Source organism: Artibeus jamaicensis, unplaced genomic scaffold, assembly GCF_021234435.1.
Source record: "Artibeus jamaicensis isolate MK-2021 breed Jamaican fruit bat unplaced genomic scaffold, CSHL_Jam_final contig_332, whole genome shotgun sequence".
NCBI classification, from domain to species: Eukaryota; Metazoa; Chordata; class Mammalia; order Chiroptera; family Phyllostomidae; genus Artibeus; species Artibeus jamaicensis.
Window position 1 is genome coordinate 9,693,178 of NW_026521788.1, and position 14,221 is coordinate 9,707,398.

Here is a 14,221-nt window from a genome sequence, read left to right on the forward strand (position 1 = left end):
TGGGTGAGCTGCTTCACTTCCTTCAGTGGCAGGTTCCTCTTAACATGTCATGGGGATCATCCTTGCAGCCCATGTGACACAGAGCCCAGGCCATTCAACAAATAATGCCTTTCATCTTCAGAAGGAAATCTCATCTTTCTTGTTGGCCAAATATTTATAAATATTTTTGCTGACTTTCCCCTGAGCAAAAGAAAAATAAAAAGTCTCCTTCCTAAAGATGCTGGTGGGTATAACAAAGGAAAAAGGGAGTGGGTATGAAAGTTGTATTATGACAATAAAATAAGCACTACCATGTACCTTGGGTGTGAAGTAGCTACATCATTAAACAACTGAATGGGGGCTCTTCTGAAAGTAAAATGTCAAATTTTACATTCTTCAAAGTGTTTCAGTGTTTGCAAAGCCTTCCTCATTACCTCTAGGTAAGTGGGAATTAACTTTTTTGTTCATTGGTTAAGAAAAATATATCAAATTCATGACCATTCAGACTTCCAAATATAATAGCTAGAATATAATGATCACTTTCTCCCTTAGAGTGAATATCATACTGTTATAGTAGTTCCCCCTTTCTCATCAGGGGAGGTAGATCCATGACCTCCCATGGATGCATGAAACCAGGGACAGTACTGAGCCTTATATGTACTATGATTTTTCCTACATTCACACCCCTATGATAAATTTGATTTATGAATTAGATAATTTCAAGATAGAAGATTCCTTCTTGCTGTGAATCTTAGCAACCTCAGCATGTGTGTGTGTGTGTATATATATATATTTTTCGTATTATATATAATATAAATATATTTATATTTATATATTTTTCCTTATTAGGTCAAGAACTTTCATTTTTTTCACCTAAAACACTTCATGGCTTCTCCTTGGTGTATTCAAATCACCAGTATCACTATTCTTGCACTCTGGGGGCATTATTAAGTAAAACGAGGGCTACTTGAACACAAGCACTGTGACACCCCCACAGTCAATCTGAGAACCCAGATGACTACTAAGTGACCAATGGTGGGTAGCAGACAGTGTGGATGTGTAGGACCAAGGGGTGATTCACATTCTTGGTAGGACTGGGCAGTGGAGAATTTTGCCATTGTACTCGGTGTGCAATTTAAAACTTACAACTGCTTATTTCTGAAGGTTTTTATTTCATATTTTTGGCCAGTGTTTGTGAGTAACTGAAATTTCAGAAAGCAAAACCACAAATAAGGAGGATTACTGTACTACAAAACAGAAAGAAAGAAATCTAAAATTAAACATAAAAACAAAACAGATTTTGGGCAGTCATGTTTGCATCACCAGCACATTCGGCACCTCTTCATTCCCTGGCAGTGTGTCGGCAGTTATGGACATGACGCAGTCCCTTTGTCCAGACAGGATGGACTGCACAGTGCCTCCCACAGTGCCAGAAAACAACAAACAGCCAGGTCGAGGTGTGTAATGGGCACTACCAGAGCCACTCAGTCTCCGTGTCCTTAGTCAATCACACAGTATTGATAATATAGGATAAACAACAATTACCTTTTTTTGGAACATGTGTGTTGCCTGGTTTTAACTATGATGTTATTCTGTTGTTTTCAACACTATATTGATGACTCAGTTTTCAAGTTTATTGGATTTGATATATGTGAAGGAAATAATTTATGCTCTCAGATTTAAAAAAAAAGACAAGAGCAAACCAAAACTAGAAATTCTAGCCCTATGAGTCTTTTTTTCTTCTTTTTAACTTAAACTTTGTAAAATCATTACATGATCTGAAGTGGAAGTATATATAATGTTATTTTCTTGGTAATTTTCTGTTTAAATTTAAAACCTGGAGCTTAAGTATTAAGGTGGAAATAAACTCTAAAATAATTGGTTGCTGTTTATTTATGTAAGGTTGTGGTTTAGATAATGCATTCAAAAGAATCTTATATTTTACCTAAATATAACCAGAAAAGGGGATGCTTAATTATAACTTGTATATCTGATTATAGCAGCCAGAAATTTATATGTATTCTAAATATTTCTTCTTCCTAAATTAAGTTGATTAGGTTTAACAATGTAATATATATATTTTAAATCTGAGGTTGAAATGAAATCTACATAAAGCAGCAAAATAGTTTCATAGCTACTCCAATTATAGCTTCTATTAAGCAATATTTACAATGTTATAACTCGAGATGACATAGTTTCATCTTGCCTTATCATCAAATAGACCATAGCACTCATGAGCCTTAAAATTAGGAGAAACTAAGAATAGACTACCATTTAGGCAAGTGAACAAATAAAAACAAAATGATTTTCTAACAACCTTCAAGTTATATTTTACCACTAAAGCTACATTTCACTTTCTAAGCTCTGACATAGTACTTCCATGTGAAATTTTGGGTATTGTGGCTTATTAGAAGAACAAGAGACAGAGTATGAAGAGGGTGGGCATAAACTTAAAAAATAAAAAAAAGGATTATGATAAAATACAAATGAAATGAATTTATTTTTCAAAATTAGCTTTTGCTTATAGAACATCTATTATGTGTCAGGCACTTAGTAATTATCTATTTTAGCTCCAGCCCCACAACTACATGAGGAAACAGAAATTATCACCCTTCACACTGACTTGAGGAAAGCAGCATCCTAAGAAATTGTTCTGGGTCCCACAGTTAATAAATAAATGGCAGAGCCAAGATTTGGCATCAAAGTCTAGGTTCTTTTCTCAGTTGTACATTGCCACATTATAAAGATTACAAACTGAAATATGAGAACAATATCAGAACATTTTTTCCCTTTCCTTCAAGCAAGGAATGAACAAAGTCACTATCAAAAGTTGAACCCAGGCTTTAATTCCTCAAATTCTTTTTGCCATTATTTTATCATTATAAACATGTACAAGGAATACTGTACTCTTTTCACAAAAACACATAAAACCCCAGCATAGCAAATGAATTCAGTTGAAAACTTATGAGATGAACACAGCAAGGTCAGTTTCTAAACATGCTATCAAAGAAATAAAGTAATGCATTTATAAATTCTAACAATTAATCCTTTGTATCTAAAGCAACAAATTAATTAGTTGACTTTTGGATCCATTTTTGCAGGATTGCAATCATTTTCACAGTGTCAGAGTACTTTCCAATGGAAGAAATGCTAGGTACTAGGGCAGTTACAGCAAACCCCAGGGACAAGGTCTTTCTAGGAAACTAGGTCATGAAAGAGAGAACTGCTGTAACCCTTGGGATCTTGGATAGTTTTCTTTCCTACGTGAATATGAGGCAATTCTCTCCTGTGGGAATAAACAGGGGTGAAGATATTTAGCTCATGTAAAGATGTTCTGTCAAAACTATATTGCATGCGTATCAGGAATACAGAATTTTCTTTCTCTTAACATTTCATTTCGAATATAATCAGCCATGTGTAACACAGCAGATTAACAGATTTGCTTTCTAAATATGCTCAGATCTACTTTCTAAATATATCCAGATTAAGCTAATTTGGTTAATCCCATTCTGTCTCATAAGTAGTAACAAAGTGTATTCCAAAGGGTTGCATGGGGAAGTCTCAATAAAGACAACGGAATAAAAGGCACCATCCTTCCCATCACCCTAAACTGGCAAAGAGATAAACCTGATATTCCCTAAGCAACAGGGAGGAGAAATCAAAAACAGATATTTCAAATTTTTCCATGTAGCAAAGAGAACTCAGTGCCCGGTTTATAATTAAGTGGTAACAATATTATCCACATCCTTGAATGTCTTCAAGCAAGATTATCAACCATGGAGGACCTAGGTTTCTCATCCCTGGACGTGCTTTTTACAACAAAAACCTCTCTGGAAGGAGCAGAAATTGAACGGATGATTTTAATTCCCTTTCCATTTTAATTTCAATGGCAAGGATTAAAATATACTTCAATTCCAAAACAGCTACTTAGTTTACAAGCCCAAGTTAAAGGCATATCTACAGAAATGCATATCTACATGACAGAGATCAAATATTTAAGTTTTTATTTTTTTCCTTGCTTAATTTCAGAACTAAGACTTCTGGGTTTGTGTGAGTATTTGTGTGGGAAGGTAACATTTATAAAACACTTAGCCCTGGCTGATGTAGCTCAGTGGACTGAGCAGGGGCCTGCAAACCACATGATCGCAGTTCGATTCCCAATCAGGGTACATGCCTGGGTTGCAGGCCAGTTCCCAGCAGGGGATGCACAAGAAGCAGCCATACATTGATATTTCTCTCCTTCCCTTCCCCTCTAAAGATAAATAAATAAAATCTTTAAAAAAACACTTAGTACGGGGCTAGCTAGCCCTCAACTAATTCTCGAGGATGGTCTTCCTCCATCATCTCATTGTCTGTGTACTTGGAAAACAACCTTGAGGAAAGTTAAAGGGAGAGAAAAACATTTTTGGAAATACAAAAGATAAGGGGCACTGATTTATAAAGGTACACTCTGGTGTAATAAACTATCAGAAAGCAAGTATGTATTTACTGATGGTTCTACATAGAATATTATATCATTAGATATTTTTCTTCTGCATAAGAACATTTCCCTTCTGTTATATGCATAGGGACAATTCCATTTTTTTATTAAGTGTTCAAAATGATACCTTTAATCTCTCCATCTCTGAAGCAGCACACACTGTAGCTTATACTGCCAGTGAAGCAGGCAGTAAGTAATAGAAATGTCTGTTTCCTCATAAGGTTCTTAGGTCCTGAAGTGCAGACAGCATGCCCTAATAATCGTTGTCTCCTCACAACCTTGCATATTACCTGGAAAGTAGCAAGTCTCCAATAAATGTGAGTTCAATTGCAATATGTATAGGTCACAGACCTAATGGATCCACAGGGGAATCACGCAGCCTCTCATGCTCTGCTTTTTGTAGGGAAACCATCACTCTGCATTCCTTCTTCATAGCAAATGTCACAGAGAAAAGAGAAGCGATGACTTCCTCCTTTGAGTACATACTGGTTTATCAAGGACTACACAACTACAATTCAAAAACATACTTTTTCTCCGTGGAAAATAGGATACACTTACCAAAAAAAAAGCCAAAATTGAGTAGAATAATAATTATTTTGCTAAATATATTCCAGATATGTTTCCAATAGAGTAATTCTAGAAATCTCTGATTTTCACTAAGTACAGTTATGTCTTTCTTCCTTTGCTTTTATTCTCCAAAATATACTGAGAAGAAAATGAATGAGAAAGCAAACTTCCCCCCCAACATACTACACACGTGGTCCCAACACTTTTGAGCAGTTTGACTTTTAACAATTACTTCCACAATACAGTGTTATATGATAAAAACCTCAGTTACTGAATGCAGTCTTTATTCAAAAATTTTACTTGTGTTTTCATTGTCTGATCTATTGGTCTCTGCGTTTTGGTCCATAGGGACCTTCACTGTTGTTTTTCTTGTTATATTATCTTTAAGTTCCCATGGAAACACTTGTGTCTATGGAGTTTGCGCTCTCAAACAAAATGTGAAATGTACTCTCTTTACTCCCTCAAATTGTCCCTTAAGTGCCTTCATGTTTATAAGCACAGTAACACATCAAATGATGCATATTTACAATTATGCAGTAGTATGAATTAGGCACTATTGCTCTTTATACTTTAACAATTTTTGAGTTCAAACTAATATAATTTTCAATAATCAGTGAAGGTTTTGTACAGCTATATCCTATCCTATGAAATCTGTGTATTGTCAAGGAAAGGTAGAGCAACCTCAATTTAGCCTTGAACCTCGATTCACTTCCTTGAAGTGAAGGACCCTGGACCCGCTTTCTGGAGAAGTTTGCTGCATTGCTGGGATCCTCTGACAGAATGACCCTTCCTCTGCCCACAAAAGGCAGATCCCAGATTCCTCAGGAATCCAAAGGCTACAGAGACATCCCTCATACCTGCATCTGTCATCAGTATAGTCTTTCCTACAACAATTGGAGATGCTTGTATCTTTCTGAGCAAAGGTATTAATTCACTTTTTATTTACTCTAGTTCTGAAGGTCGGGAGAAGAGAAAATTATAAGTATTTTGTCTTCCTTATACTTGGGTGTCTAAGTTTTCCTCTTAAGGACCTGCTTGGTTATTTTTAAAAAGTGACATTTTTCTTAGTTTCACTAGTGAAAGTAATAAATCACTCTGATAAGACTAAAGCAGGCATCACATGTGAGAATCCAATCCTGACTCTTGGGTTTGAGAACAGCATTCTATCTATATACTTTCTGTGCACCATGAATTTATCCCTATCAGAGCACCTAACCATAGTGAAAATTTACCTGACTACCCCTCCGTTTTACTGTAAGTCCCTTAATCAATGTTATCAAGACCATTTTCACTTTTATTCTCAGTATCCAGCACAGGACATTCAAAGAATAGGCTTTTATTAAATACTTATTGAATAAATAAATAAATAAATAAATGAACTACTAGCTATCTATTGAATAAATAAGTGAATTAACAAACAAGTAATACAGCAGTAACCACAGAAACAGGATTCTTGGAGGTCAGTTCTCACTAATAAGTGTGCTGCATTATGTGATGAGGTGTCGCCAGAATTCATAGTGTAGGGTAACTGGACTGGTTAGAAGACAGAATAATTCTTTCAGAGTGAGTCAGACTAGTCGGAGACATAAAAACATGTCAGAGATGGAAATAGTACTCAGGATGGGACTGGTTGAGGTGCATGGGATGGAAAAAAAGATTACTCAAGGAATGATTAAGTAAAACATCTGATTTAATGCCTTGCTACCAAATCTTTATTTTTCAGTCTTCCAGATTTTTTCTGGGAACTCCATTCAGAGGACCATCATTTAGTTTTTGAGGTATAGCTATACTGCATAAGCATAGATTTTTATAAAGACATGGTAGCTTGGCATGCTTACTTCTGAAGGAAGAGATGTTCTCTGATGAAGCTAAACTTTAGCTCACCTTGTATCAGTTAGAACACATTTTTTTTTGTTGTAACAGGAATCCTAAAATGATACTGAGTTAAGGAGATCAATCGGTGATTTAAATAAGACATTGAGACATGAAGATCCAAGATGGTGGAGGAGTGAGTGGAAGTTACACTACCTTCCCCTTGGACCAATCTGGAATTATAACTAAATTGTGGAGAAATCATCAGGAATAAACAACTGAACAATAGCAGGAAAGAAATCTTATAACCACGAACAGACAGAAGAAACAGCTCCAGCAGAACGTGACTAGTACTGAGTGCAGAGGAAATGCGAGAGGGTTGACTGGACTCCCATGGGTGGCAGCTGAAATGTTGGAAGGACTTCAGTGACCAAGGGGATCCCTCTGAGAAGGATGGGGTCTAAATCCCAAGCTGAGTTCCCCAGCCTATAGCACCAGAATCTGAAAGGGCACAGATAACATCCATCTGTGAAAAGTGGCAGGGTTTCTTTCTTCTCAAGATGGGTGGCTAGAAATGCAGAGAGGTGTTTAAAGGACCAATGCATAAATTTTCATATGCAGCAACTTACCCTGGGCTCTGGCAAAGGGGTTAGGCAAAGTGAACTAAAGATACTTGAGGAGAGACTAGGGATGGTAGCTTTGGGGAGAGAACTGAGAGAGCAGCCACCAGGATCCTGGTGCTGAGTCATCCCCCATACTGTAGGATCCATCTTGCTTAGACAGACCACTCCCCTCTGTGTGGTATCAGCCTGAGGGAAAGTAATAGCCCCGTTCCCAGGAGTTACTCTATCCCAGCCTGTGGTGCTTAAACCTGACTGCTGAGGGCAGAATGCCTACATTAAAAACTTAAGGAGTCAGCTACAGACAGTAGATTCCTGGTAGTCTTGAACAGGCTGCCTTAAGGCTAAGCTGGACACCATCTGGCTTTACCAAAGGTGGATCCAGAAAGAAAAAAAAAAACAGTGATAAATACTAGATGCTACCAGGACAAAATCCACTGTGGTCTTCTCCATGATATTTTCTTTCCTACATAGTTCTTTAACATTCATTTCTTGTTCTTCAAGTTTGTGCATATTAACTCACTAGATTTTATATTATGGTTTATTTTAATTCTTGTATTCTGCCCCTCCCTTCTCTTACCCCATTTTACCTTCTTATTTTGTCTTATTATTTTTGTTTTAAATTTTGTTTTCTGTATTTGTACAACTAGTTTTTATTCAACATTTCTATAATTTCACCCACTTTGCCTTCTCAAAACAAATTTTCTTGTCAATGGTCATCTTACATTTATTTTCCTGCTATTAAAATATCTGCATTCTCTCTTCACCTTTAGCAATCTTTACTCATTGGTTGTGAATAGGGTAGTTATTGTTGTAATTTTATCTCTAGATCTTTTACTATTCTTGTATTTCAAAGCTCAAATGTTACCATTTTCCTCTTCTACTCCATCATCTGCCTTTATCCTGTCCATCCTTTTTATCTCAAATTTTAATTTTTCTCTGTCTTTGTCCAGTTTTTGTTCTTCACTCGTTGTATTCCCTCTCTCACTATCATCTGAAAATCACTTTTCTTTCCTCTAGACTATTCTTAAGCTTTTCTTTCTTTTTTTCCCTCATATTCCCATCCAACCTATGTACATGTTAGCTTATTTGTCATTGACAGTTCTATGGGTGGAGCTTTTTCTCCAATTTAGTTCCTATTTTTATTATTTATTTACTTTTTTCTTTTTCTTTTTCTCTCTCACTTTATTTTTTAAAATTTCTGTTTAAGCTTAATACTATACATTTCCCTTCTGTTACTCAATTCCACCTTCTTCATTCCTTTTTTAATTTATAATGCAAACTTTACTTTCTCTCTTTGCATTGCTCTGGTTCCATACTCTTATTAGTTCCTTCCTCTACCCTATAAAAATCATTGTTCTTTTTGTAGGTCATCTTATATTCACTCCTCCTTTTTTATAATAGTTAACCTCTTTATACTCTTAATAATACTGTTTCATTTGCTGTTAATAGTGGGATTGTATGTGGGGGTTATTTTTGTGAGTGGGGTTTGTTTCCTGGGCTGTGTAGATTTATTCTAGCAACACCTGCACAACAGCATGCAAGACATGGTGGGTGGAGTGACCACAAGTTAGCCAGCTGGAGGGAAGGACTCACTGAAGCATGACCCAACAACAATCAAAACCCAATTTTAAACAGTATAAAGGGCATACCAAGAGCATCAACTTTAGGAGATCAAAGATTGCACCATTGAATCCCACAGGTCTCCTACCATAGTACTTCATACCATAAAGACAGAAAGTCAAATTAGATCAACCTAAGAAGCAGAAAAAAACAGAGTTTCCAATACAATGAGGAGACAAAGAAACAATCCCTAGTTGAAAGGAGAGGAGAAATCACCAGAGAGAGTGCTAAATGAAATAGAGGCAAGTAAACTATTAGATATTGCATTCAAAACAATTGTTAAAGGAAGCTTAATGAGCTCCATGAGCATTACAAAGAACTAGAAGGAAGCTACAAAGAACTACAAGTAAGCTACAAGGAACTTACTGAAAACTACATCAGCATGAAAAAGGACATAGAAATGATAAATAAGAGCCAGGTAGAAATGAAGAATGCAATTGAAGAACACAGTAGAATAAATTAAAAGAAGGCTAGATGAAGCATAGGATCAAATCATTGAGCTGGAGAACAAGATAGAAAAAAATTCCCAGAAAGAGCAAGAAATGGAAATAAGACTCAAAAAGAAAAAAAGGGGGTTAAGGAAGCTGCAGGACAATATGAAACATAACAGTATTCATATAGTAGGGATACCAGAAGATTAAGAGGAGCAAGGGATTAAAAAACCTGTTTGAAAAACCAATGACAAAAAAACTTCTCCAAGCTGATGAAAGAAAAATTCTCACAAGTCCATGAAACACAGAAGGTCCCAATCAAGATGAACCCAAAGATGCTGACTCTAAGATATATCACAATTAAAATGGCAAAGTTTGAAGACAAAGAGAGAATTTTAAAGGCAGCAAGGGGGAAACAGGAAGTAACATACAAGGGAGCCCCAATAACACCAGCAGTTGACTTCTCAGCAGAAAGATTATAAGCCAGAAAGGAATTGCAATAAATATGTCAGGTAATGAAGGGCAAGGGACTGCAACCCAAACTGCTTTACCCAGCAAGGCTCTAATTTAAAATAGAAGTTGAAATAAGGAGTTTCCCAGACAAATGAAGGCTAAAAGGATACCCATCTACCAAACTAGTATTTCAAGACATGCTAAAGGGACTGCTTTAAGAAAATGAAGGTATAGAGTGACAAAGAGAAGAACACAGGTACAGAGGGGGAAAATGACAATGAATAAGTACCTATTAATAATAACCTTAAACGTAAATGGAATTAAATGCTCCAATCAAAAGACATTAGGTAGCTGAACAGATAAAAAAGCATGACCTGCACATGTGCTGCCTACAAGAGATGCACCTCAGAACAAAAGACCTACACAGACTGAAAGTAAAGGGCTGGAAAAAATTACTCCATACAAACAGACAGGAAAAAAAAAGATGCGGTAGAAATATTTATATTAGACAAAATAGATTTCAAAACAAAGGCCATAAAAATAGACACAAAAGGATACTTCAAAATATTGAAGGTTAGAATCTATCAAGAAGACATAAACATCATAAACATAAATGTACCCAACATAGGAGCACTTAAATATATAAGGAGAATCTTGGAGGACTTCAAGAAAGATATAGATAGTAACACACTTATAGTAGGTAATTTTACCACCTCACTTTCAAAAATTGGTAGATCTTCCATACAAAGAATCAAAAAGAACATTATGGCACTGAACAGCACACTAGAGTAAATGGACTTAATTAATATAAACAAAGCCTTTCATCCCAAAGAAGCAAAATACACATTCTTTTCAAAGGCACATGGAACACTTTCAAAGAGAGACCATATGATAGGACACAAAACGAGCCTGAATAAATTAAAGAACATTGAAATCATATCAAGCAGTTTCTTGGACAACAATGGCTTGAAACTAGAAACCAAGGTCAAAGAAAAAACTCAAAAACAGTAAATTTATGGACCTGAATAATATGTTATTAGATAATGAATGGGTTAACAATGATATCAATAAAAAGATTTAATTCTGAAAACAAATGGAAATTAGCACACAAAAGCCCAAAACCAGGGGACAGGAAAAAGACAGTTTGAAAGAGAAGCTCATAGAAATACAAGCCTACCTTAAAAAAAGATAAAGCCATTTCAAATAAACAACCTAACCTTTTATATCTACAGAACTGGAGGAACAACAACAACAAAAAGCCCAGAGCAAGTAGAAGGAAGGACATAATCAAGATCAAGGCAAAATTAAATGACATGGAAATACTAAAAGAATAATTCAAAGAATCAATAAATCCAGGACCTGGTACTTTGAAAAGATAAACAAAATTGACAAGCCTATAATCAGACTCATCAAGAAAAAGAGACAGCACCCAAATGAATAATATCAAAAACATAAGAAGAAAAATTACAACTGATACAACAGAAATAAAAAAGAATTATAAGAAATTACTACAAGGAACTATATGCCAAGAAATTTGAAAACCTGGGCAAAATTCTAGAAACATAATCTTCCAAAACTGAATCAAGAAGAGGCAGAAAGCCTGAATAGATTGATAACAACTTGTGAAACTAAAGCAGCAATAAAAGTAAAAACAAAAACAAAAAAACACCCAGCACACAAAAGCCCTGCCCTGATGGCTTCACAGGCATATTTTACCAAATATTTAAGGAAGAGCTAACCCCTATCTTTCTCAAATTATTCAAAAAAATCCAAGAAGGGAGAAGACTTCCTTACTCATTGTATGAGGTCAGCATCATCCTGATCCCAAAACCAGATAAAGACACAATATAGAAAGAAAACCACAGGCCAATATCACTGATGAACATAGACACTAAAATCCTCAACAAAATATTGGCAAACCATATCAGGTAGTACATTAAAAAGATCATACACCATGATTAAGTGAGATTTATCTCAAAGATGCTATGATGGTACAATATTCACAAATTAATAAACATAATATATCATACAAACAAAATGAATGACAAACATCACATGCTTATATCAACAGATGTGGAAAAAGCATTTGATAAAATCCAGCACCCATACATGATAAAAACACTGATCGAAGTGGGAATAGAGGGAGCATACCTCAACATAATAAAGGCCATATATGAAAAAACTACAGCCAACAACATACTCAATGGGCAAAAAATTAAAGCTTTACCCTTAACACAATGAACAAGACACGGATGTTGGCTTTTACCCCTTCCATTCAACATAGTATTAGGTTTTCTAGCCACACTGATCAGACAAGAAAAAGAAATAAAAAGCATCCAAATTGGTAAGGAGGAAGTAAAACTGTCACTGTTTGCAGATGACATGATAGCATACACAGAAAACCCTATAGATGCCACCAAAAACTACTCAACTTAAAAAGTGAATTTGGCAAAGTAGTGGCTTACAAAGTCAATATTCAGAAATTAAAGACATTTTTGTACACCAATAATGAAATATCAGAAACTAAAATAAGGAAAACAATCATATTTACTACAGCAATAAGAAAAATAAAGTACCTAGGAATAAATTTAACCAAGATAAAAGACCTGTCCTCAGAAAATTACCAGAACACTGTAGAAAGAAATTGAGGAAGAAACAAACAAATGAAAGCATATAATGTGTTCATGGATTAGAAGAATTAACATCATCAAAATGCCCATACCACCCAATACAATTTATAGATTCAATGGAATCTCTATTAAAATATCAATGACATCTTTCACAGATATAGAACAAATACTTCAAACATTTATATGGAACTATAAATGATGTCAAATAGCTTCATCAATTTTGGAAAGTAAAACAAAATAAAAGGTACCACAATACCTGATATCAAACTACATTGCAGGGCCACTGTAATCAAAACAGTCTGGTACTGGCATAAGAGTAGACAAATAGACCAGTAGAACACAATAGAGATCCCAGAAATAAACCTACGCCTCTATGGTCAATTAATATTTGACAAAAAGAGCAGGAACATAAAATGGAGTAAAATTAGCCTCTTCAATAAATGGTGTTGTGAGATCTGGATAGCTACATGTAAAATATGAAATTAGACCACCAATTTACACCATACACACCACAAAAACTCAATATGAACAAAAGATGTAAATATAAGTTCTGACACCATAAAAGTTCTAGAGGAGAACATAGGCAGGAAAATTTCAGATATCCAACACAGCAGTGCTTTCACTGATATGTCCCCTAGAGCAAGGGGCATAAAAGAAAAAATAAACAAATGGGGCTACATCAAAATACAAAATTTTTGCACAGCTAAAGAAAACATTAAGAAAATGAAAAGGGAACCAAATGTATGGGAAATCATATTGGCCAATGATACATTGGATAAGGGTTTGATCTCTAAAATATATAAAGAACTCACAGGACTTCACTCCAGGAAGACAAACAGTACAATTGATAAATGGGCAAAGGACCTGAATAGACACTTCTCCAAGGAGGACATACAGAAGGCCCAGAGACATATAAAAGGATGCTCGGCATCACTAGCCATCGGAGAGATGGAAATTAAAACCATAATGAGATACTACTTCACACTGGTCAGAATGCCCATCATACACATATCAACAAACAAGTGCTGGTGAGGTTGTGGATGAAAGGGAACCATAGTACACTTTTATTGGGAATGCAGATTGGTGCAGCCACTGTGGAAAACAGTACAGGATTTCCATAAAAATCTAGAGATGGAACTGCCCTTTTCCTTGGTGATTCCACTTCTGGGATTATATTCTAAGAATCTTAAATTGCCAGTTCAAAAGAACCTACGCACCCCAATGTTCATAGTAGTGTTATTTACAATAGTCAAGTACTGGGAACAGTGTAAGCGCCCATCAGTGAGTGGATCAAAAAAACATGGTACATTTACACAATGGGGTACTATGTAGCAGAAAGAAAGAACTCCTATCCTTCAGGGCAACATGGATGGAACTGGAGAGCATTATGCTAAGTGAAATAAGCCTGTCAGTGAAAGACAAATACCATATGATCTCACCTGTAAGTGGAACCTAGTAAAAAAAAAACAAAACAAACAAGTGAGCAAAATACAACCAGAGACTTGGAAGTAAAGAACAAACTGACAGTGACCAGAGAGGAAAGGGGAGAGGAATAATGGGGAAAAAAAGGGGAAGGGTGTAGTCAAGGAACATGTATAAGGGGTCCATGGACAAGGACAACAGCAG

The 14,221-nt window shown here is 35.6% G+C and overlaps 1 pseudogene; it reads left to right on the top strand.

Moving 5' to 3' along the window:
- LOC119042905 (60S ribosomal protein L7-like) overlaps positions 1-14,221 on the top strand; it is a 74,446-nt pseudogene that overhangs the window by 19,470 nt on the left and 40,755 nt on the right.